Below are 22,848 nucleotides of genomic sequence, written 5' to 3'. Positions count from 1 at the left end.
GCCTTGAGTATTCATGTCAAAACAAATGCTGTTATTCCTCACCAGTTGGTCACAGAAATATTTTACTTTTATCAAGCAGGAAGGAGTCAATAATAAAATTGTTTCGATTAAATCCACGCACTAACTCAGTGAAGATTGCGTTGAATAGATGAGGGATGATCTCATCCGTGCGTGACTGTCAAAGAAGATCCATCCGCTTCTAAGAACGTACGGGTATAGGAAGTTGTTAATTAAACATTGTTTGCAAAGCACTGCATTTCACAAGTCAATATGTGCGTAGTCGCGCGCAAGGGTCGAGGCCGAAATTCGCCACGAAAAACGCATTTAGCTCAGCCGTGATGCGAACCTGGACCTCACGCGTGTCACGTAAGCAACCAGCTACACAACCAATTCATCTTTTAAGACTAATTTTATAGATTAAGCCATCTTTTAAGGCGTTCCAAGCACAACAGCCTAGAATCTTCTTTTAAAATGAATGCTAATTTACCTCACCAGTTATTCACGGAAATGTTTTTCTTCTTTCACTTTTATGAAGGATATGTAAGAGTAGAGTTCAATGAAAAGGTCAGTGAAGAGTTTGATCTGGAGTGTAGCTCTCTACGGTGCTGAAACGTGGACACTGAGGAAAGAAGACGAGAGAAGATTGGAAGCATTGGAGATGTGGTGAAGATTCGAGATGGAGAAGAATGGAGATGGTGAAATGGACGGAGAGGAAAAGGAACGAAGAAGTGCTGGATATGGTTGGCGAGGAAAGGCAGCTTTTAGATGAGATACGGAGGAGACTGACGGTATGGATGGGAGGAGTACTTAGCGGAGAGGGGATGGTGAAAATTATGTTAGAGGGTGGGATGTGAGGGAAACGAGGGAGGGGAAGGAAAAGATATTTAGATAGATGGAAAGGGTGTAGGCCTTACAGTGAAATGAAGAAGGCAGCGCTGGAAGGAAAAGGAGGCTCCCAGATCACTTCTTTAGTACTCCATTGAAATCTTAATCGGTATAATACTATAATAATAATGATCGATAATAAAATTATATTGATCAAAATCACTCACTTCCCACAACTTGTTTTCCCATCAGTGATTCATCGCCAAGGTTGACTTTAATAATTGGGAGTAGAGCCCATCCGAGCGTGATTGCACAAGAATAACTATCCGCTTGCGGGAGCGTTGGAACAAAATGATTATGCGTTTTCAACTTCGTCGAAATGATCCAAGAAATTTATGGAGAAAAATTGTTTACAGCGTCTGTTTCAACAAAAACGTTTTTTTTTTTAATTACTACACCAGTGAAACACTTGAATTAATATCTCCTCCGAAATTTAAGAAGTTATATTTTTATGAATATCATCAATCATCATTTGATGTTCATTAAATTCACTCACTCAGAGATTCAACCGTATTACTAGTACGAATAGAGGAGGTTATATTACACTCCAGGCTGAGCCACTGGTATTTAATTTCATGTATTTATACCTTCCTTTCAATGGGCTCCCTCGTACTTCGAGGAGTTTGTTTTGGGCGCGTCAGAATGCTTTCACCTAGGAATTGAACCTCGCTAAATCGGCTTGTGTATCTACAATAATTAAAACCTTACTTTTTATGCTGTCACATAATTCGTCATGTATGTTTCTATGTATATTTGATCAATTTCAATATAACAAGTGCAAGTTTATAGTTATCAAATTTATCGTTCAGCGGCGAGTGATATAGAAACTCGAAGTTCAATATGTTATTTGCAGTAATGTACGGATTTAGTTTTTCCGCCATTAAAGCCTGATTTCCTGTTATAAAAATAACTGATAAATTTTCACATTGCCATGATCATCTATACATGCATTTTCCATCCAGTTTTAGAATATGTGTAATATTTGTTACACTATTAATTCCAAGGAACCATTTTTGAACCAATAAACCCTTTACAGTGACTATCATTACGAAGAAATTCCAATAACTTACCGCTTCAGTCACGATTCAATGACCGATTCAATAGGCGCGTGTGAAATTGCTGTCCCGTTGAGCCCAGTGACTCACCCAACCAGCCAGTTTACGAGTACAATATTTTTTTCTGAAAAGATTCACTTTCTCTTAGCAAACTCACCATTTCATGGAAACCAGCTATATGCACTTGGGTTTCCTCTTACGGTGCCCCATGTAAACTCATAGCTACTCACTTTGATCACGACACGGAGATTAAGAGAGAAAAAGGATCTCAGCATTAGCGATTTTACTAGCGTTGACGGATTGAATTTTAAAGAAGCGAATTACTCTCGAAAATGCTACCCAAAATTATGCAAATCGAAATTCATGGGCACATATCCAATTCATAACGAATACCTCTAGCCAAGATGTCAGTATTCTCTAAAATGTCAACGCTTGTATCGAAATTCATAAGACTGGAGACAATGAAGCAGTATTTGAAAACAGTCGATTCGGCTGTGGCACTCGATGTATTAAAATTATTGATATTTTTATATTTGTGAAAATAAACATACTCACGAATTGCACACTAATGGAACATACTGACGGTCTCCTTTTTAGCAGGTAAAAATGAATATAATGTTCAATATTAAAGTTTTATATTGAAAATAAAATAAAATCAATAAAACAATACCTCATTGACGGTGAAACAAATTTAATTGGGTATCAATTTACTCGTTTTTATCCAAGTGTTCTAATTTTTATTCTCATTGTCAGTAATAGTTTTAGATACCAAGCGCTGATTGATGACACACTGGACAACGTTTATATTACTGATCAATTCAGCATTATGTATGGCAATATTTTGACAAGCAACATCAGGATTGTTCATCTATGTTATATTATTTCTAAGACCATCCTGTTTGCACCATATAGCATCGAAAAAAAATAAATATAATATCGAACTCCACAATTTGCGTGCATGGATCTGTGGAGGTCATATTCGTTAATTATAATTCAGGGCATTGAAAACGATTTTATAAATTTCATTAAGGCGAAATGAACTTTTATTGTGATTAAAATTGGCAAAAATTAAATATTTATGGAATTATTCAGATGTATTCGTAAGTTAATTAATTTTCACTTTTCCTTGTTCGATATTCATCAAGGTATTAAATCCTGCGTTTAGTTAGAAGAAAATATCTATTCTTTCCCAACCAACCGACGGAATTCTGACTTCATAGTCGATTTTTCTCTCTAATTTTCCTTTCGTAGTGTTTCACTAGTAGGTACTTACCCCACATCATTTTTAATCGGCTGTTTCAATTAATTTTACTGCGCGTCATTTTAAAACACCACGCCATATCATTTTTGTTCATCTGCAGCTTTGTTCTGTAATTATTTTTTGACTGAATCTAAAAAGACAACACAATGAAAATATGTTCAGCATGAGAAGAGAAATTTTCTGTGGAGAGGCCTTTAATTATTTTTCATAATTGCGGTTAAATGTAATGAAATGGAAAATTCTGTAAAATACCATAAACAATTTACGAAAACAATTTACTCCTAATACTAAAAAATTGTTCTGGGAAAAAAATGGAATAAAAAATGAAAAACTGATTTTTCCAATGGGGTTTGTGGTATTTTTAGTTTTCGAGGATCAAAATTCGGATGCTTGAATTGTGAAAAGTCGAAAGAGATCTGAAAAGGTTTGAGAAACAGAAAGAAGTTCAAAAGAAGGGATAATCAGTGGGTGTAAGTTGAGAAGTATTTTGAAGGGGTGCTGGGGATATCTTATTGATTTTATATTGATTTCGTGCCTTTGGGGTACCGAAAGCATAGTTATTGAAATCTTCAATGAGAATATTTGTTGATGTTTTGTAATCATGACGTAATTGCGCATCCTAGATCTTCAAGTTCTGCATTACTCTCTCTATATTTTGTAGCCCTACAGTTATTGTTTGTAGATATTATTTATCAATAGATGCTCTATGGATAGTATTTTACCTATATCAATATTATATGGTTTGATTATATTTATTTGTTTTGCCTGGCCCCGATGAGGCCACAATTCGGCCCCCTCTTCCTCATGGCTTCTCTTTTACAACAGTTATTTATACGACAATAACAAAACGCGGGCATCAGCTAAAAATAAATTAGTAAAAAATTATATTTTTATGTAATTGGACCAGGAGGTACATAGTATTACGTGCATTCATACTCATCGCCAGATTAGAAGTAGTCTCACTCCTGTTTCACCAGCACCAAGTATATGCGATCGTGTAGCAATTCTTTTAGTGCGATTCCTTTTCGTGCCCTGTTTTTATCGTTTCACATATCTGGATTCTATTTTCTCGGGCCTTCGTTTACGCCACCTCCACTTTCGTATCCCATCCAATCTTCATCCGTATCCCTTTATCTCTTTTCCGAGAAACAATCTTCCTCGGAGGTGCTGCTCCCTCGACTCAATCTCCAGCTTGCCTCACTTCAAAACTCCTCAGCATCCCCTCTGCATTCTAGTATCCTCGTCCCCGCTTCTTACGGATTCCATTCATCCGATTTCCACTCTGCCGTCGTGAATTATCGCCGTAGAGTTGTGCTGTGCAAATAATCCTGTTCAAGTAGAGCATTCTTCATCCTAGATGTCGCATTCGCTATATATTTTATTTTTACGGAAATATTGATTCTATTGATGGACAATTAAGAATTGCAATGATATTGGAATTTGGAACCGTAGGTTATATTTGCAGAATCCTCAATCTTGATCACACTGTGGGTTCGTCATCCCAGATATCGTATTCACTATATATTTTATTTTTACGGAAATATTTACTCTTTTTATGGACAATGGTTATATTGAAATTAGGAAACGAAGGAAAGATTTGCAGAATCCTCATTCCTGTTCATACAGCGGGTTCTTCATCCTAGATGTAGAAATCAACATACATTTTCACGGGAACAATTATTCTTGTGAAGAAAAATTAAGAATTAAAATGACATTTGAAATTGGAACCATTGCAAATAATGAAGATACTTGATGGGATAAAGCTGCAATAGTGCGTTAAAAAAAATACGTATCACAGAAGTGTGGAATGAGGTCATGAAGTTACTGATATGAAGGAAGCAGGAGGGAGCAAGATTTCTAAAAATAATAACAAAAATAAGTAAATAGAGGGGGATTTGGGAAACTTCAAAGTCTGAAAAATCTTGAGGAGAAAAATTATTAGCATTCACCTCGACTTGGCTCAGGAATCTCAAAATCAGCATCGAATACATTTATCTCTAATTAATGTATCAAAATTCAGTCTTTTTATGTGAGAAATGATGAGCTTAACGCGGCGGATTACTTGGGGTGAATTTAAGATATCCTAGTTTGCATACAGATTAATGAAACGATTATTTTGCAGGATTTTCCCTCATCAGGGGAAATTTTGGATGACTCATTGCGGCCTATTCCTCGGAAATGTCCAAACATCTGACTTTTTTCGAGATTTTTACGCTATACCTCAACTTAGTGTGGTGAGTCGCTCAAGATCACTTTCTGAGAAAGTGCCATCCAATTCTCCTCAGAGATTTAGTGAATGCCTACTATGATGAGCTATACTGATGCAGCAATATTTTATTCCGTGGAGGTATTGTACTCTTCCAATGCTTACCTTTGAAGAATGCAATAGTTTATGTACATATTATTAGCTTAAAATAAGATATTAAATCTTTTTTTAAGAAGCATTAAGTTTTTTTCTGTCCTTTCGTAGTTCTACTTTCCACCGTTAATCTAATTTTTTCCTTCTCTTCATTTGACTAATATATCCTGACTTGTGCTCAGGAGTTAACTCATGTCTATTATCCCTTTAAAAACATTTTTTTCTTTCCTCTTCATCTTAACAGGAAATAAGTGCTGTGGTTAATCCTTCCCAGTTGTTCAATTATCATTGCGTTTCACTGTAGTAACCTTCCAAGTTGAATTATGAGGTTATGCCTGGCGTATCGATGCAACGCCATAGTTTTTTTCACGCCACGGTAAAGATAGGAAAAATGTTAATAAGTTATTTGATGCTCTGACGTGCGCGCTCTTAAATCTTGTTATGATTTTTTTAGATCAAATATTCCCGAGTCACTCCGTCGTGTTTTTTCGTCGTGTAACGCAATTTCAGTTGATGGCAAAAGTCCTCGATATTAATGCAACGGTTCTTGACCTGATTATGTGCTGCATGCATGCCTCAACAAACCTGCTGTACTTGTTCATTTTATCTTCAAAAGGAGAGGTTGGGTACGATAGAAGAGGGTTTAAAGCACGTCTTTGAAAGATCAAAAAACAAATAATTCACCTCATATCCCTACAAAATATAATTATTGCTCCCCTCACATCATATATATCTCGGCAGGAGGAGAATAAATACCCACAGCGTACACAAACATTTCAGCAAGCCGTTTAAATAGGTGTGTGGCAGGGAGTGTTAGTGCACCAGTGGTTAACAACAAAAGAAGAACAAAATATATGGAAATGCGCATTCTGAGTCCTAACAAGCATTTATTAAAGTTCTTTATCGCTCAAAAATGAACTCCCATGCCTATCCATTCGGAAAAATATCTCTCTTAATTCATCTTTTCTGCCTGACCTAGGAATACAGTGAGGTTCCAAGATTATGCTATACTTGTCGCTCAAAAAAATATATTATTCAAATTAAAAAGAAGAACTTTGTGTTTTCACATTAATATTTATTCACGACCATGTTTTCAATGTTAAACGTCATCATGATGACGTCTAACGTTGAAACCATGGTCGTGAATAAATATTAATGTGAAAGCACAAAGATCTTCTTTTTAATTTAATTATGAATCGCTTTCACCAAGTTACGCCTCAAACAATCAATTTTATATGTTATTCATTGCTCGAGCAATCTAAGCCTAGCACATAGCATAACTTAGTTACTAGCCGGTGCCAGTCTAATTCCTATGAACAATGTGAAACGCTCTCTGTTAACTTGTAGCAGTTTTTAACGAATCTTGCGTAGTTTTTCTATGCATCTTATTCAGTTCACGGATTAAGTACTTCAGCGCCGGATACAAACAAACCGATTCATATTAAATATGTGGTCTGACGATCGCGAAATAGCACCGTTTTTTTACATTTTTCTCCGAAAATGTTTCCACAACATATTTGACGAATTCTAGCTTATTCAAAGTTATGCCTCAAGTATTTTCTAACTCCATTTTCCACGATGGGTTTGAATTACTTAAGCAATACTTAAGGCGTTCGTGGGCAATCATCTCTTTCCTAACCAAGGAAAATCAAGAAAAACATTTATGCCCATTTATATCGTTTCGAAAATTTAGCGGAGCATACAAAGCGTGGTAGGAGGCAGATTCATGGGGTGTCTTAAAAGGATACAATTGACTCTTAAAAGAGTAGGTTAAATAGTTTGCTTGTACTATGCAGCTGGGGGAGAGGGGCAATTTCAAACTGTTGTGGAGATTAAAAAATATGTCAGCAACAATGGGTTGAATTATTTACGTTAACTATCCTGCTCTTATCAATGGTCCATATGATTAACGCAATCTAATCCGATATAATGTTATAAATTTCTCTAAATATATATTTTCTAGTTTCTTGTTAATCAAAATGTATGCTCCCCTCTTTCGCTGTATCTGCAGCGATCGAGGGGAGGTTAATCTTAGACGGTTTATTGGCTAGCTCATAAATCGACATAGACCATGCGTAGAGCTAGTTGGGTTGAGTGGTTTAGCGATTCAGTAAGGCGCGCCGGTTTCCAAATCATTGCTTGGAATTCAACTGAACAAGAATTTTAAGCATAGAAGAAAGGGATAACGCGTCAACGTGGAGGGAAAAACTATAGGCAAGAAGCTGATGCATGAAAAATTCTTGAAAGGAAAGGGATGATTCTTGAGGAAGGAGGCGGGGTAGTTAGCAAGTGTAATGCGGGAGGGATGATGGGACCGGTTGAGGGAGGTTTAGTACCGCGTGGTGGGTGAAAGTGGGAAGTGGAAGGGGGAGTTGGGGTGGGGGATTGGGGGAAGGGATGGGAGGGAAGGGAGGATTTGCGATTTTGGCGGGGGTCCCGAGGATCGATTCAGCCATTGGTCCTCTCCGCGCGCAATGCCACCCCCACCATTGGTCCTCGCCAAAACTACAGCCGCACTCTCTCTCTCTCTCTCCCTCCTGCACCCCCTCCGCCGCACCGCCAACTCCAACACCCGGGGCCTTGCATCCCTCGACTCCTCCACGCGGCCGGCTCTCTTGCACGGGAGTTTTAAGGCGTCTCCGCAACAGCATCAGCCCTGATTAAGAGAACGCATCCCTATCACTCTACCGGTCTTTTCAGTTGACACATTTCTTCTTCGAAACTCGATTTGCCATCTTGAAAATCCCATGCTGCATCAAATATCTTCTCTAATATGCCTAGAAGTGTAACTAATTTTTCATATCCATATTATCTCATGTATTATTTTTTTATTCTTAAGATGCAGGGAAACGTTGAGTAAACACTAAGATTTGCTAACATATGTACCCACACATTTTTACGAAGGGTTGAAATGAGAACAACGCCACAAAAAAAACAACCGGTTAACAGGGTGTGATGCACCATCTTAAGGTTAGTACATACATTGGTGCAGCGAGGGGCGGTTTTGGGGATAAACCCCCTTAGAGCTTTGAGAGGTTTTTGAATAAAAATATTTTAATGTCGCAAAATTAGTAACTATTATTAGGGGGACGGATGGCTCACAAACAATACATCAAACTATTCACACAGCCGTAAAACTCACAATTTTTAATCATTTATCTTCAAAATTTTCTCAGGGCAGGTCCCCCGCACCTCCACTTACCCTGGCGGGTATTCCATACCCCCCAGACCTCCCAGTTTTAGTTGCGCCTCCTAGCCTTAATTCCCAGCTGCGCCCCTTGAGTACATGAACAAAGTGTTTCAGATTTTTATTTAAGTTTTGAAGTATGCCCCTCTAACTGTACTTCATTAGGGTGAGACAAAAGACAGGCTACTTTAGCGCTCTTTTTATTGGAAGATCCTTATTTTATTCTGGCTCTTGCTGAGAATATTTTTTAACCATGTAAAAAAGTAATTAATGCTAGAATTAATAAGTCGGGTTGACAAAATCTAATTTTATGTTCGCTTTTCAGCAATTAACACGATTAAGCAAAACTTATGCTAATAACCGGAGTCAGTTTTGTGTTATTTGCAAATTGATGATATAATTAATACGTATCAAGTTAGTTCACGAAAGTGGAATAAATAGCTAAAAAAGAAATCAAATCATAAATAAAATTTAAATTCCTTGCATTCTGTGTAGTCGCATTTTCTTTTTTATAACGACAATGAATGTTGCCTTAAGTGTAAAAACTCTATCTTGATGATGCAAGCGAAAGTTATTTGATTTTAAGTGCGCTTTGCAGACTTACCTCCTTGACATTGTTGCCATTGATTACTCATTTTTGCTATTTCTTGATATTTTTTATGGCTGGTTATCGGGGAAGTTAGGTATTCTTACTCTGAAGCGAATGAAACCTCAGGTGTATGGGAAGAACATTTTACAGTCATTATAATAACCGGTGGATTTCAACATGGTGAGGAGGATTTTTCAAATAATGTATTTCAATAATAAAGCATCGGTTACTATGGTATAAATAGAACTCACTAGTCTCTGACGATACAACGCTCGTCCCTTTAACGTTTACAAAATTTTCTCTCCTTCTGGATCGCGCTGCACCTTGACTCAACCTCCATAGGCCTTCCAACAGATTTCTCTCCACATCCACCATACTAATTCACCTTCCTCGCTCCTTCACCTTTCTATCTACCTTATCATATCCATTCTCCTTCATATTTAATCAGAATTGACTCTCCATAGTATGGAGGATAACCGTAAAAATCCTCACATTAAGTGAAATTATTATTAAGAAGTAAATACCAATTTAACGTACCGTTTGAAGCTGGCTTAATCACTGCTTTTACTTGTGTGAGCTGATTACTAATTTTTTTAAAAGATCAGGCTTTCCGTGTGTCAGTAGTAAAGGTTTTTAAAGAATAATGGTTGTGAACGTGGAAAAAAAATCATCTCGGGGCTCTAAAAATTATACTGAAAGTGTAAAAAATTAATTTTTCTCTTGATAGTATGCTTTTTAGAATGCTTCACGGATTTTTCAAAATTTTACTCGCCCTTTTTCTTCAGTTAGTGAAATAACGGGTAAGATTCTTTTTCCATGAACGTTTACTCAATATTACAGCTTTACAATATTGGACAATTAGAATTAATAACAGATTAATATTAAACGATTTGAACTTGAATTTTTATATTTAAAATAGATAATCGATGCCCGATTCGAATTCATTTCAAATAGTTTAATGTTTCGGTCGCAGAAAAATGCTGCATTGCATATATTGCTTTTTCCTTTCCTTGCGTTGATAATTATAATTATCTGATAATTATCAGTTATCACCCCAGCTATATAATCTATAATCGTCAGCATCCTAGTGCTCTAGTGGTCACCGACGATATATGTCCCCATTTTCTTAATGCCTTTACAATGACTGGAATTTTGTTGTATGTGTTTCACGGAGATGACGAGTGACTAAGGTTACTTTCATCATGAGGAGAGAATATGGATAGTTTTACTCGGCGTTAACGACAGGGGCGAAAGGAGCCACACATTTGAGTCCCATAGGAGAAATCGGAGCGTCATACTCGGTGAGTCTCCTAATCATAAACATGAGATTTGAGTCTCCTCTGATAATTCTTATTACTCACCGAGTTTTTAGTCCACGCTTCTGGATTTGAAACCGACTCACTCCCGAACGCGCCAACCCGATTACTGTTTATGAATATTCAGTTATTAATGAATTTCCAGTTAACATCACACCACATTTTACTTCCCTTCATTTTTTAATCTTACCTTAACCGGTTCCAACGCATTTCAAATGGCTTGAAAAAAACGCGAAGGAAAAAAGAATGGAATCCTCGGTAAAAAGTGTGGAATATACTAATTTTATTTTATTTAATATTCCTGGGATTCCATATGGCATTTTTATTATAAGTTAGGCTAGTAAAAACACTCCTATGGTTAAAAAAATCGATCGTAAGAACCTCAACTGGGAAATATATCCATGATTTTCCTCTCCTGATCTTCTAGTGCTGGTGGGTTTAACGGCACAACCGTCTCCTTGAGCATAACCATATGGATCATCAGCGGAATAAAATTTATGAATCTCACCCTCCATTTACAGTGGAAGAATTTGCCAAAATACTCTGGTATTTTATATTGCGATGCCTTCCCTATGAAACCCCAAAATCTTCGCGAGCACCAGAGCTCCTCCTTGATATCTTCCTGCGTTGTCCTTTCTCCAATCGCTAAGACTCTTTCCTGAAAAGCCTCTCCCGTTACCAATACCTCTCAGGCCTTTCCCTCCCACGTGCACGCTTAGCCGATGGGATTGCTCCTATCTACCTCAGATTTCTCTACCTATATCTAGTCCGCCGTCCCCTACGCTTAACTTAGAGAGAGCCGTTTTTTGTGTCCTTTCTCTCCTGATGCCGTTCCCTTAACCCTTTAATCCCCGGGCGGTCTTAAAGGACTCCTTTTTTTCTCATCATGTGCTCCTGTGAGTCGTTTTAATCATCTGCCGTTTCTTTATCTCCCTTCTCGGCTTTGCCTTTCGACTCTGGTACAAATGTTGTAATCCATGCTCCGGCCTTTGTTCTTCCCGCTCATCTTTCATGTGACTTGTGTCGAAATCTAATGCATCCATTATTTTTCCTTTTAATTCATGTCTTCTTCGTTTGTTTTGGTAATCTCTCAGGTACATTTTAGGATTTGACGTTTATTCTCCTCGTTATGCTGAAATCAATCTAACAATTTAATTAACTGCGGTGTAGCAGATAAAATATACGGGATCAAGTAATTAAAAATAATGTTGGAGGCATTTCAATCGAATCTAATATATAAGAGGATTGAAGAATATGTACTGGAATTTTTCTTCAATTTATAGGGTATCAGTTATAATCCTTGCACTAACTCGTTCGTATTATGAAATATCAATGGGTCATTGCGAATGAATTGGAATACTAATTTGATTTCATGCTCAAAAAAGCTATACACAGTGATATTACCAGGGGTAGTAGAGTGATACTCAGTGACTGCCATCGTAAGACGAGTGCGTAGAATGGGTAAGACATTGTTTGAAATTTATAGGACAATTGATGAAGGATTTAAAAAGGAAAACTAAAAGTATTAGGAAAATATTTACTAATAGGGCCTCGAGTTAAGAGCTGCATCACCGTAATTTTGGAATTTTTCATTAATGGTGATATGGTTAAGCATAAAAATTGATCATGGAAAAATGTTCCTAGTAAAGTGAATTCAAGGTAAACAAAATTTAAAGGTATTTTCGTTCCGAAAGTGAAGGAAATTGAATATTTTATGTGGTTTGTGAAAATTCCTTGGTTGGTAATCACGGTTTTGTATTATTGTGCTAGAGGTTCTTATTAAATGCTTCCATGGAGCAAGTTTGGAAATTTGTAAATAAGGCAAATTAGATGAAATATCGAAGGACGTATAAAATTAAGATTCACTCGGTAAATATTACCACATAAAACTTATTCTTCACCGCATATCCAGCAGGGAAAATAAATGTTTGGCGGAAGGAAATTCAGCGTTTGCAGAGCAAGGTCATGAGGTTCACCGTATTTCATTTTTCCTCAATAGGAGCGACGTGAATGAGTCAAAAAAATAATTTTAAGACTAAAATAATAAAAATCAGTTAGACAAACAAAACTCTACGGCCAAAGATTACAGGAGCCCCCGAAGCCTCCCTCCTTTCCTTCTCTTTCCCTTTGCTTCTCACCCTCCACCAACATAAGTTTGCTCCTGCGTAACGTCAGTCACAACCAAGGGATCTTTCCTAATCAAAATCAGTGCAGCCACCCCCAAGATTCGATACACGACATTGAATTTTTTCTATCCTCTTTTCGTGAATTTTATCGACCCTTAACATGATAATCACTTCGTCTCTTTTATCGAAGACCCATAAATCATTGCTTTTTCGCCTTTGCGTCTCTCTCGTGGTAGTTTCAACCTCAGGTATGTATACACAAGAGCGGTCGTAGTGGCTCCACAGAAACAAACCAACAGTTTAGCCCCAACTTCAGTATTATTATGAGGAAGGAAGAATGTAGTAAGTGACATATACATTAAATATTTTATTGAAATCATAGTATTCATAGTAAAGACATTGTGATACTTAGAGAAAGTATAAAAGTATATTGGAAATAAAATTTTCAATCAAATAAAACCACATGAAAACAAACGCAATTCGCAGTCATCAAGTCAGACCGAAAATACACTACAGTGCGATATCAAATTTGCCAATTGGTTCACTTTTTGTCGCATGCACAGAGACCGAAATTTCTGTTGATATATTTACCGCTAGAAAACAAGCGAGAAGTTAACCGACTGAAAATACCTCACCTTAATATTTTCTCTGTGGTTTAATTCAATCAAATACATAATGCTAAGAAGAGGTCATTGATAGTGTTTGCCATTAACTTGCTCATGGCTGACAAACGATATTGGTTGGCATTGACTCGTTTACAGCATCATTCCTTATTACTAGGGAAACTACGTGCTAAATACAAGGATTTTTTACGGAAAAGAACACCTCAAACGATATGAATGAAATAATATTTCATTCTCGGGCATAAATACTTATTAAAGCAGTTTAATTTTCTTGTTATATATGTTGCTCCAATGTCTTTGGAATTTACTATGATGGAAATCTAAAAAAATATACATATGCAAAACAATCACCGTGAAAGGATTTAAAATTAAAGCGAGGCGATTCGTCAGAAACTACTAAGAGGGAGAATCTCGCGTTACACAGCTGGTACAAGAATTAGGCTGGCACTCGCTCGAAAGTTGAAGGCTACGTTCTAGACTTAGATTCCTTTCGCTATTAAGAACATATCTTTCTCAGATAGAAAAAGGGAACATAATTTTTCTTTACATAGATTTTTTGAGTTATTAAGAAGAGATATGTTTTTGAGACGCTATATTTTTTGGTCTGAAAGAAACGATAAACTAAGGGAGATATTTGCCAAACAGGTATATTTATAGGAATTAGTTTTTTCCCCTAAAAATTAAAGATCGACTTATGCTGGGTGGAACTCAGAAGTAAAATTAATCTCAAGCGTACCGTAATTTCTATTTGTATGTTAGCTGCTGGTGTTCTCACACCACCCTAATTGTCTCCTAAACGAAGAGCATGCAGTTCCCAATCCCTCTCAAGCGAGGTTATTCTGCATTTGCGAATTTGGACTCAAATACCAATGATGCCTCAGGTTTAGCCAAATACGAGCATTGTTTAAAGTTGAATAAGTGACTGCACACGGCCTCCGAGTAACGGTTCTCTTCCATGGGAACGGTTCATTGCCATTATGTCACCGTTGTTGCCTCGAGCAATGAATTACTCATTGAACGATGCCAACAGCTCTCCTCATTTGATCATTTTTATTCGAAAATACATAATAATTCCCATGAATTGTGTTTGACACCGTTCGGAATTATTTCGATTGGTTTTCAATCCGAACGGTTGATTCCGATTTGCTGCAATGTCATTGAAATGTGTGTGGCTTGAACATTTCAAACGCGTCCTAAACCAATCGGAATCAGCCATTCGAAATGATAAACGATCGGAAACAGCCATTCGGAATGTTAACCGATCGGAATCAGCCATTGGAAATGGTAACCAATCGGAATCAACCATTTAGGTTGATAACCGATCGGAATCAGCCATTCGAAGCTATAAACGATCGGGATAAGCCATTGGAAATGATAACCAATCGTAATAAACCATCGGGAATGATAACCGATCGGAATCAGTCAATCGAAACTATAACCGATCGAAATCAACCATTCGGGATGAAATACGATGGGAAACAGTCATTCGTAATGATAACTTCGAGTAATTCTGAACAGATTCAAATGCTCTCCTCTGGTCTAGTAGCCTTTTAAGCCTTAGAAATCCTCTTCCCGCCGCGGCAAGGCTCTCCTTCTATCCAGGCCCTTGCACACTCTTCCAGGGGCCCGCCGCACGCGCGCCTTCCCCGGTGTTGAGCAGGCAGGCAGCCCTCGCTTGCACGCAGAGAGAGGGGTGCGGAGGAGGCCTCGCAGAGTTTGTTCCGTTGCAAGCCCTGGGGGTGTGTGGCGGGGAAGGAATGCCGCCGTGAAGGGTGACTCCGCAGGGTGCGGGAGTGCGGCACTGGGTGCAGAGGGAGAAGCGAAGTGCTCCCGGTCGTGACGAGGGGAAGGGTGGAAACTTGCCTACAGAAATAAAATTCCCGTGCTTTTCCGAGAGAATATTCATTTCCTTCCCGACTGATTCGTGAGTATTTTGAATGCATATTCTACAATAAGCTGAAATTCGGAATTTATGTTCTGCAACGTATTGTAATTCGGTATTCCATTTTTGTAGTACCTACGTTGAAATAATGCAGCACCAAATCCAGGATAAGGACGAGGTGGGGGTCTGGGGGATAACCTCCCAGTAGTAGTGCGGGTCTGAACTAAATTACAATTTTTTGGAGTGTAAATTGTTCACCTCTCTGGATTCTCCATTGAAATCAAGTATTGCCTTTTTGGAATAAATTTAAATTCGGAGTTATTTTTATGTAATATAGAGCAATTTAGAATTTTTCCCGTATGGATTGTCATTCTAAATTACGATTCTTATAATACTGAAATTTGAAATTAACGCTCTGTAATATCTTGAGAATTGGACTTTTCACCAGCCTCAGTGCCGGCGGATGTAAGTCCTCCCTATAATCTATATATAATACCTAAAATCACGGGTTTGAGTCCTGTCTATCCAGGGCATCATAGCTTTGTAGCAGGCTGTATATAGTCTGGGTGTATGTATATCAGACTGCATATAGACTGAATGTTAACAAGTATATGAAGAGCACTGCATAATTTCAGACTTCGAATATTTGCTTGTGTTTCAAGATTTTCTATTTCAATAACCGAAAGGTTATTCAAATAGAAAATTCCATCAAGTCGGAAAAATTCGGGATAAATGCTCTGTTTTTCCTTTCCTTGTAAGAAAATACTTCTTAAGTACTCCATGCAACATTCCATAATTCGTAGAATACGTTAATAATAATTTTTGGAAAATCCTCTCAAGTCACGGAACTTATCATTTTTAGGGAAATTCCGGGTTTTTTTCCTGGAAGCTTCTTCGAGTTTTCCGGAATTCTCGAACGGTTTGCCAGACTGTGTTGAGGGAAGGGGTGGGCAGAGGTTATTCAAGTGTGGGTGCGGGATTTTTTCAGATAACGCAGAAGTGGGGTTGGAGGCCTGGGAGAAAGGAAAAGATTTACTAGGGTAAGGGAAAAAGGTGCGGGCAAGGTTGAAGGCGCGGAAGAGTTAAGCACAAGGGGAGAAATATAAAGAAAGGGCAGGAGACGGGAAGAATGGGGAGCGGCTGGAAATTAGGCTGCACGCAGGAGAAATCTATGGCTTGTATTCTGAAGATTTGGCAACGGAAATCGCAGAAACTAAATCAATTCTGCAATTTCTCATCAATCAATACAACCTAGTTTTTCCTTGTAATTTTCCTGGATATCCTCTAACGTTCTCTATAATTCCTGCGTTGCCATTATTTTCAGTAATCTGCGGACTAAGGTAGTTTATTCAACACTTAAGTTCACACACTTTTATTTCAAAGGCCCAGTTCTAACTCAAAAATATTTTGGAGATCAAACTATCCAGGTTCGTATTTTATAGAGTAGACTACCTCTAGGATAGAAGATAGTTAACAATGAATGAATCGGTGAATAACTTTTCTTGCTTTGATAGTTATTAAAATGGAAACTGACATGCGCCTTATGTGCAAAGATAAACGTAAGGATTTTCGTAAAACAAGCGTTGGAGAAATAAGGTAATGAGAACGTAACGAGGAAGGTAGAAGATTATGGTTGAAATGAGTCATTAAATTCTAACCTGGATTGATTTTCAAATATTATCAGGTGAAAGAACGTGTAAGGTTGTTTAGAGTAATATGGTAGGATTCAGGTTGACATTATCGATTGGTTGCTTTTGAAAACATTTTAAAATGATCCTGCATCCATTTATACTGAGTTTGATGAGGATTGAAAGGTATTGGGAGTAAAATTAAAGGTTGAGCACTTGTACAGAGATTCACCTTAATCCTGAACATGGCTTTACGTGTCCAAATTCCACAAAGTGACGCTTCATTCCATCAGTTTGCCTCTTCATCGTCCAGCTTGGGCCAGGAGGCGTACTAGACCCGATACATGCATCCTCCGGTGGAGAAGCTTAAGCAAATACGTTGGGTACACGAAGAGCTGGCAAACGAGCTGAATCCATGGAGAACACTGATGCATAACCAGCTTACACTGCCCATCATAGAAGTTTTCGTGTGTAAGCTAGAACTTCTTCATTCTGCCCAATGGGCACTCTCCCTTGTTAATGAAGTTTTATCAGTTGAAATCATGCGAAAACGGGAATAAAATCCATAATTTAAGCTTATCCTTACCATTGAATATGGATGTATGTGTCTGAATTGCATAAAATAGCGCTGAAGAAGGTAGGAGCGGTTGAACAGTGGTCTCTGAGAGCCCTTGTTATCAATTTTTGCTACTGCATGTATAGCTTAAATTGTCCACGTCATTCCTTAAAATTGATGAGTATTAAGCTGATGGATATTAAAGTTACATAAATAATACTGAACTAATATGAGACACACTATTCTCGAATCGATAAAAGCTGCAAAGATGCAAATTTTCCCTTTCCATCTTCAGTGAAAGATGAATTTCTTTAATTTGGTCTAACGCGTCGTTAAAATTGATATATTGCTTAAGTTTTTTCCTAAAATTTTAATGAGTAAAGTTTGCTGAGTTTTTTAGGAGAAAAATTGTAATATTTTACATGGTATACCTTGCATAGAATGAAAAGTATGTCAAATTTATATTTGAAATATTCAGTGGTACATAAATTAATATTTTCCATGAAAATAAAAGAAAAAAATTCGCATAAAATTTCTATACAAAGAAGTTGTTTTATTATTCTATAATGCTCTGCATAGGCTACATATATCTGAATGTTGTCCACAATAAAAGCTTCGGCCTCCGGGGTGAATAAATTCATATTCTTCGTGAAAATAAGGGATAAAATCGCATACATCGCCTAAAAAATTGGTAAAAAGGCAAGTGATTTTTTTAATGCGCCATGTATATCACTCTCTAAGGCTCACACAAATCGCTCGCTCCTAGTCGTGAAGTATTTTCTAAAAAAATCAGTCCACTCGAGTGTATCTTAAATTTCAAGTCCAGAAAATCGTAATAGGTGTAAAAATTTGAGGCATAAAAAAATATCTAAAAACTTTCCGCCTTAAAATCGTGTGTCAGAAGCCAACAAAGGACAAAATTTCAGATACGATTATGTGCGTATGCGATACGTGTGCATGCTGTTGTTCTTGTCCCTGGCGAACAAGTAATATTCCCGTTAACTACCAAAGGAGGTAAACACTTCTCCGGATTCCCACCATGTTAAATTATCCATATTAGCCAACGTTACCACAGGAGTGCTATTAGCCAATGTTATATATTCTACAGGAGGGTTTTCTGTTTTTTTAGCAGTGCTGCCAATTTTACGGCCAGTGGAGACCTTTTTCTTCATCTTTTAATCAATGGAGGCCATAAAGCTCAATTAACCTTTCTTTATACTAATTTGCGGTTAAGAACTGTCGAAATTTGTATATTGTCCACAAAAAAACGCTCCAGCAACCCTAATGTAATCAGCTTACCACCTCGTCGTCCACCAGAAGGTATCGAGACGCGAAACATGCGTCCTCGGACGGAAAAGCTTAAGCAATTCAGTTAAGGAACAGGAGTAGATGGCTTCCACGTAGGTTAGATAGATGTTTAAGGATGGAGTAGCTCCGCCCAAAACCAAGACCGGGTCCCTACGCTATCTCCCTCGCTCACTGCGGACATCACGCGGTATAATCTAGCCAATCCGCTCTTCCGGAACCCCGGCAACTGCCAATTACATGAGTGCCAGGTGGATAGAAGGAGATATAGGAAGGCTCCTTCTCTCTCTCTCTCTTCCGAGGAAGAGCTCTTGAATGGGAAGCCGAGGAATGGGTTACGAGGGTTACGGGAAAAAAATTGCCGGGCCGTGGAGTTTAAGCGATTGAGCGGGGAGGATGGACTTGGCAGCCGTAGGTGGGCGGGCCGGGAAGGATCTGTGGGTGGTGGAAGGTGGTCCCAAGGCTCAGGAGAGAGCCGAATGGTGTGGAAGGGAGTCTATGCAAATAGAATTTAACCTTCTTCCAATAGAGTGGAAAAAATTACGATCGGATGCTATGCTGTGCCGTGTTGCAGGTCTTTTATGTTTAGTTTTATCGTGCATTTGTTCGAGAGCGAGTAAAGTGGACATGAAGGTGAATTCATAAAATTTTCTTTTTGCGTATAAAAAAATAAGTTGCATGAAGCACAGTGTTAAGCGGGTTTTTGAATCATAACCATGATGAGCAAGGAATGTATCGAAGGTTCAGGATAAAAATAGCTGGTAATAAATTTCTTCAAGTGGAGCATTCCAATTATTTGAACAGTACGTTATAGCAAAGCAGACGGAGTAGTTAGGATTTTTCAGAAGAGGATTAGGAAAAGAGGCGTGCGATAATAAACTAGAGCTGATTAGAGAACATTATGTGAGAGTTTAAAGAAAAGTATATTGAATATTGTGATTTGGAACGTAAGGCTGGTCGTACACTGGAAGCGCTTTCAAAGCGGCTTCGCGTTCACGCGTACTCAAGAGGCAAGAAGCGGCAGCAAGATCGATATCCTAAAAATTTCAGCTCAATTGTTTAGCATTTAGAGGTCGCTTAAAGAACATAAATGTAATAACATTAAAATTTCCCGATTTTTTAAATTAACATCATTTTCAGGGGTAACGCACGATTTTGCAGCCCTTTAAAGCCAAAATTCGCTCCATTTTAACGTCCGCTCAACAGTTTTCCAGGAATACAATACTTTTCCGCGAGCTACAGCAGCGCGTCACACCCCTGACGGCAAGCTGGTCGCTCGCAGGCCGCATTCACGGTTAGCGACCGTCATTGCCTTACGCCACTCGCGCCTTTACAAGCGAAAGTTGGCTTATGAAAGGAATGTCGAATACTATGTTATAATTTTTCATACCGAGTGTTTGCTGTAGTTTATCCTTTAAAATAACTGCATCACTGTTCTTCGAACCTAATTAATGAAAAAAAAATTTCATGTTAACAAGCCAAAAAAATATGATAGACAGAGAACCTAAGATATGAAAGTAGTTAGTTAACTCTATTTATGCTCGAGCTATTTCAATGGACGAGCCCTTCGAGGAGGAACCGGTAGGGCCGAACCGAGGACGAGGACGAACCGGTAGGGCTCAGCCAGTGGATGTGTGTATTCGATTCAGATAGACGTGAGTTTGGTTATGTTTGTAATACAACGTTATCATTAAATATGAATTTCGAGGAATTACACCTGTCTGACAGTAACTACGTGATAAGACTTCGGATGGCAGCTGGCAAGAAAAGGTATTATTGGATGAACCCAATTTATCAGAAGAGGAGGGTAATGGGCGAGTATAGCCATTTGCATATGGATTTTGAAAATGAACCACCAAGAAGATTCAGATGTGGCATCGGACTGAGTATAAAATAGAACTCAAATAATGATGCACTGCACCGCCTTAGGTCAAGCGTCTACGAGAGGCAGATCCAACCCAAAAAGGATGTGAGGTGCGAGCAAGGGTACGCCTGAAGCTCCGCGCAGGTCGCCCCCTGCAGTAGACGTCTGACTCTGGGTTATGGGATTTGCCGCGCGAGGTCGCTTGTTTACGCTTGTATCACGTGAGCGTGAAGCCGCCTGAAAACGCTTCCAGTGCATGACCAGCCTAATGCTGCAAAACGTAGACGCCATGGATGATGGACGAGAGGGTATTCCAAATTTTGGTGCGGAGGAGTGTGGAGAATGTGAAGTTGAGGGAGATGAAGGGAGACGATGAAGTGCGAGAGATTGTGGGAGAGGTGAAGAAACATCAATATGAAATATGGAGGGGACAGAGAGATTGGATGTGCAGAGCACGTAGTGTGGAGTGGATGGTCAAAACCGCGTAAGAGAGCAGAATGTTAAGAAATTGGGGCTGGTGGAGGAAGATAATTGGATTTATTGGTAAAATAAAAGGGAGCAGGATTTCATTGTGAACTAAGGACAGAAGTCCAATTTGAAAGAGGGAGACAGGCCGTAGTAATTCTCAAAATGTTCAATGTAAACCTACCTCACTCGGTAAAATGCCATAATGATTTTGCATAAGAGGCCTTGTCTGACCAGCAGACATGATTATGACGCAAATGCATTGAAAGAGGTCGAGTTCGTTGAAAAAAGCGCGATAAGTGCAAAATTTGGCTCTTACTCGCAAACAGACCAATCTGACACTTATCATTTGACTGGCATAGAAACGTAAAATGCAAAAAATAATTTGGTTTAAGGTGAGGGAATAGTGTACTCGTAATATGTCTTGGATATGTCCAAGATCAAGTAAGTAGTCGATCACGGAGAATAAACAGAGGGATAAAGATAGCCAAACTGATTGTGAAATTGTCATGCAGTGCAGGATCAAGTTCTCACCTATTATTATTAAGCACGTGTGCTTGGTGGTGAAGCAAAGTCATCAGTTGTCAACCTGTTCTTATTCTGCAAAAAAAAGCCGCCAGAGCCATTGGTGCAGAAAACAAACAAGTTTCTTGAGTAATGAATTTCTCTCAGGATTTCGGTTGGGTTAAAAACTCCATTGTTGCCAAAGTTTCGAAGAACGCGTTGCTTATCATCTTCAGGACAGTCTGATAAAGGGATCGAACAACCTGGCTTACATATGTACGATTGCCGAGGGAGTCAAGCCTGATGTGATTGGTAGATGCGCCTATTGATCGGGTTCCATGATTGGCTGAGGTGGAACCCTTGGTCTCTGTTAAAAATCATTAGGCACATCTGCCAATCACATCCATCTTGGCCCCTGGGCAATCGTATATAAGCACGGTTCTCCGATCCCTGCATCAGACTGCCCTGAATACGATAAGCAACGCAGTTTTCGAAACATTGGTTACGTTGAAGTTTTTTACCCGAATGGAATCACAAGAGAAATGCATCGCTCACACACAGGTTACGAGTCTCTCAACATATCGAAGGAATCTCTCACAAGCCGCATTCTGATAGACAAAATGTATTTATTCTACCAAGGATATTATTATTGGAAATTAAGAATTGAAAATTAATAATTTTTAAATCCGTATTTTTTTTATTTCCCTGCGTTCTATCCGTGTGTATATACATAATTTATTTCGTTTACAATATTTTATATATGCCATCGGCAACACTTTAATCATTTTCGTACGTCATCTTACGTATTTCCTTTTCACTTGCAGGTGGAAATCGTTCCTCGAAGACTTTACCAGAGCAAGAGTCCTGTGCTGTCACTCCTATGAAATATCTGCCTCAGAATCAGGTATGTAGTATTCTAGTAAGTATGCGCCTAAAAATAGATTTGTTTTCCAATAAATGGCTCTCCGAAGAATCAGTGGCTACAGCTCTTAGTTGAAACAATTTTACGACTTTTCTGTCATAAAATCAGTCGAGTGGTAGCTTAGTTTGATATTAAGGCTCACGAGTAATCGAAAATGGGTATTTCGACACTGACGCTACGATTTAACTTACAAAAAAGAAATACTGCAGTAATGGAGTAATTTCTCAGTGAGACTTGAAGATACGTCGTAAAACCATCTGGAAATGCAGATTTACTATGGTATGATTGATATTCTATATTTCCTAAGCGACGCATGCGTGG

The 22,848-nt window shown here is 38.4% G+C and overlaps 1 protein-coding gene across 1 annotated transcript in view; it reads left to right on the top strand.

Moving 5' to 3' along the window:
* LOC124161073 (retinal guanylyl cyclase 1-like) overlaps positions 1–22,848 on the top strand; it is a 524,211-nt gene that overhangs the window by 172,388 nt on the left and 328,975 nt on the right. The window contains exon 2 of the mRNA XM_046537245.1: positions 22,430–22,509. The gene's annotated coding sequence lies outside the window, so the exon portion shown is untranslated. The remainder of the gene's footprint in view (positions 1–22,429; positions 22,510–22,848) is intronic.

This window comes from Ischnura elegans, chromosome 6 (genome assembly GCF_921293095.1).
Source record: "Ischnura elegans chromosome 6, ioIscEleg1.1, whole genome shotgun sequence".
NCBI classification, from domain to species: domain Eukaryota; kingdom Metazoa; phylum Arthropoda; class Insecta; order Odonata; family Coenagrionidae; genus Ischnura; species Ischnura elegans.
This window is presented reverse-complemented; position numbering and strand designations above follow the sequence as displayed.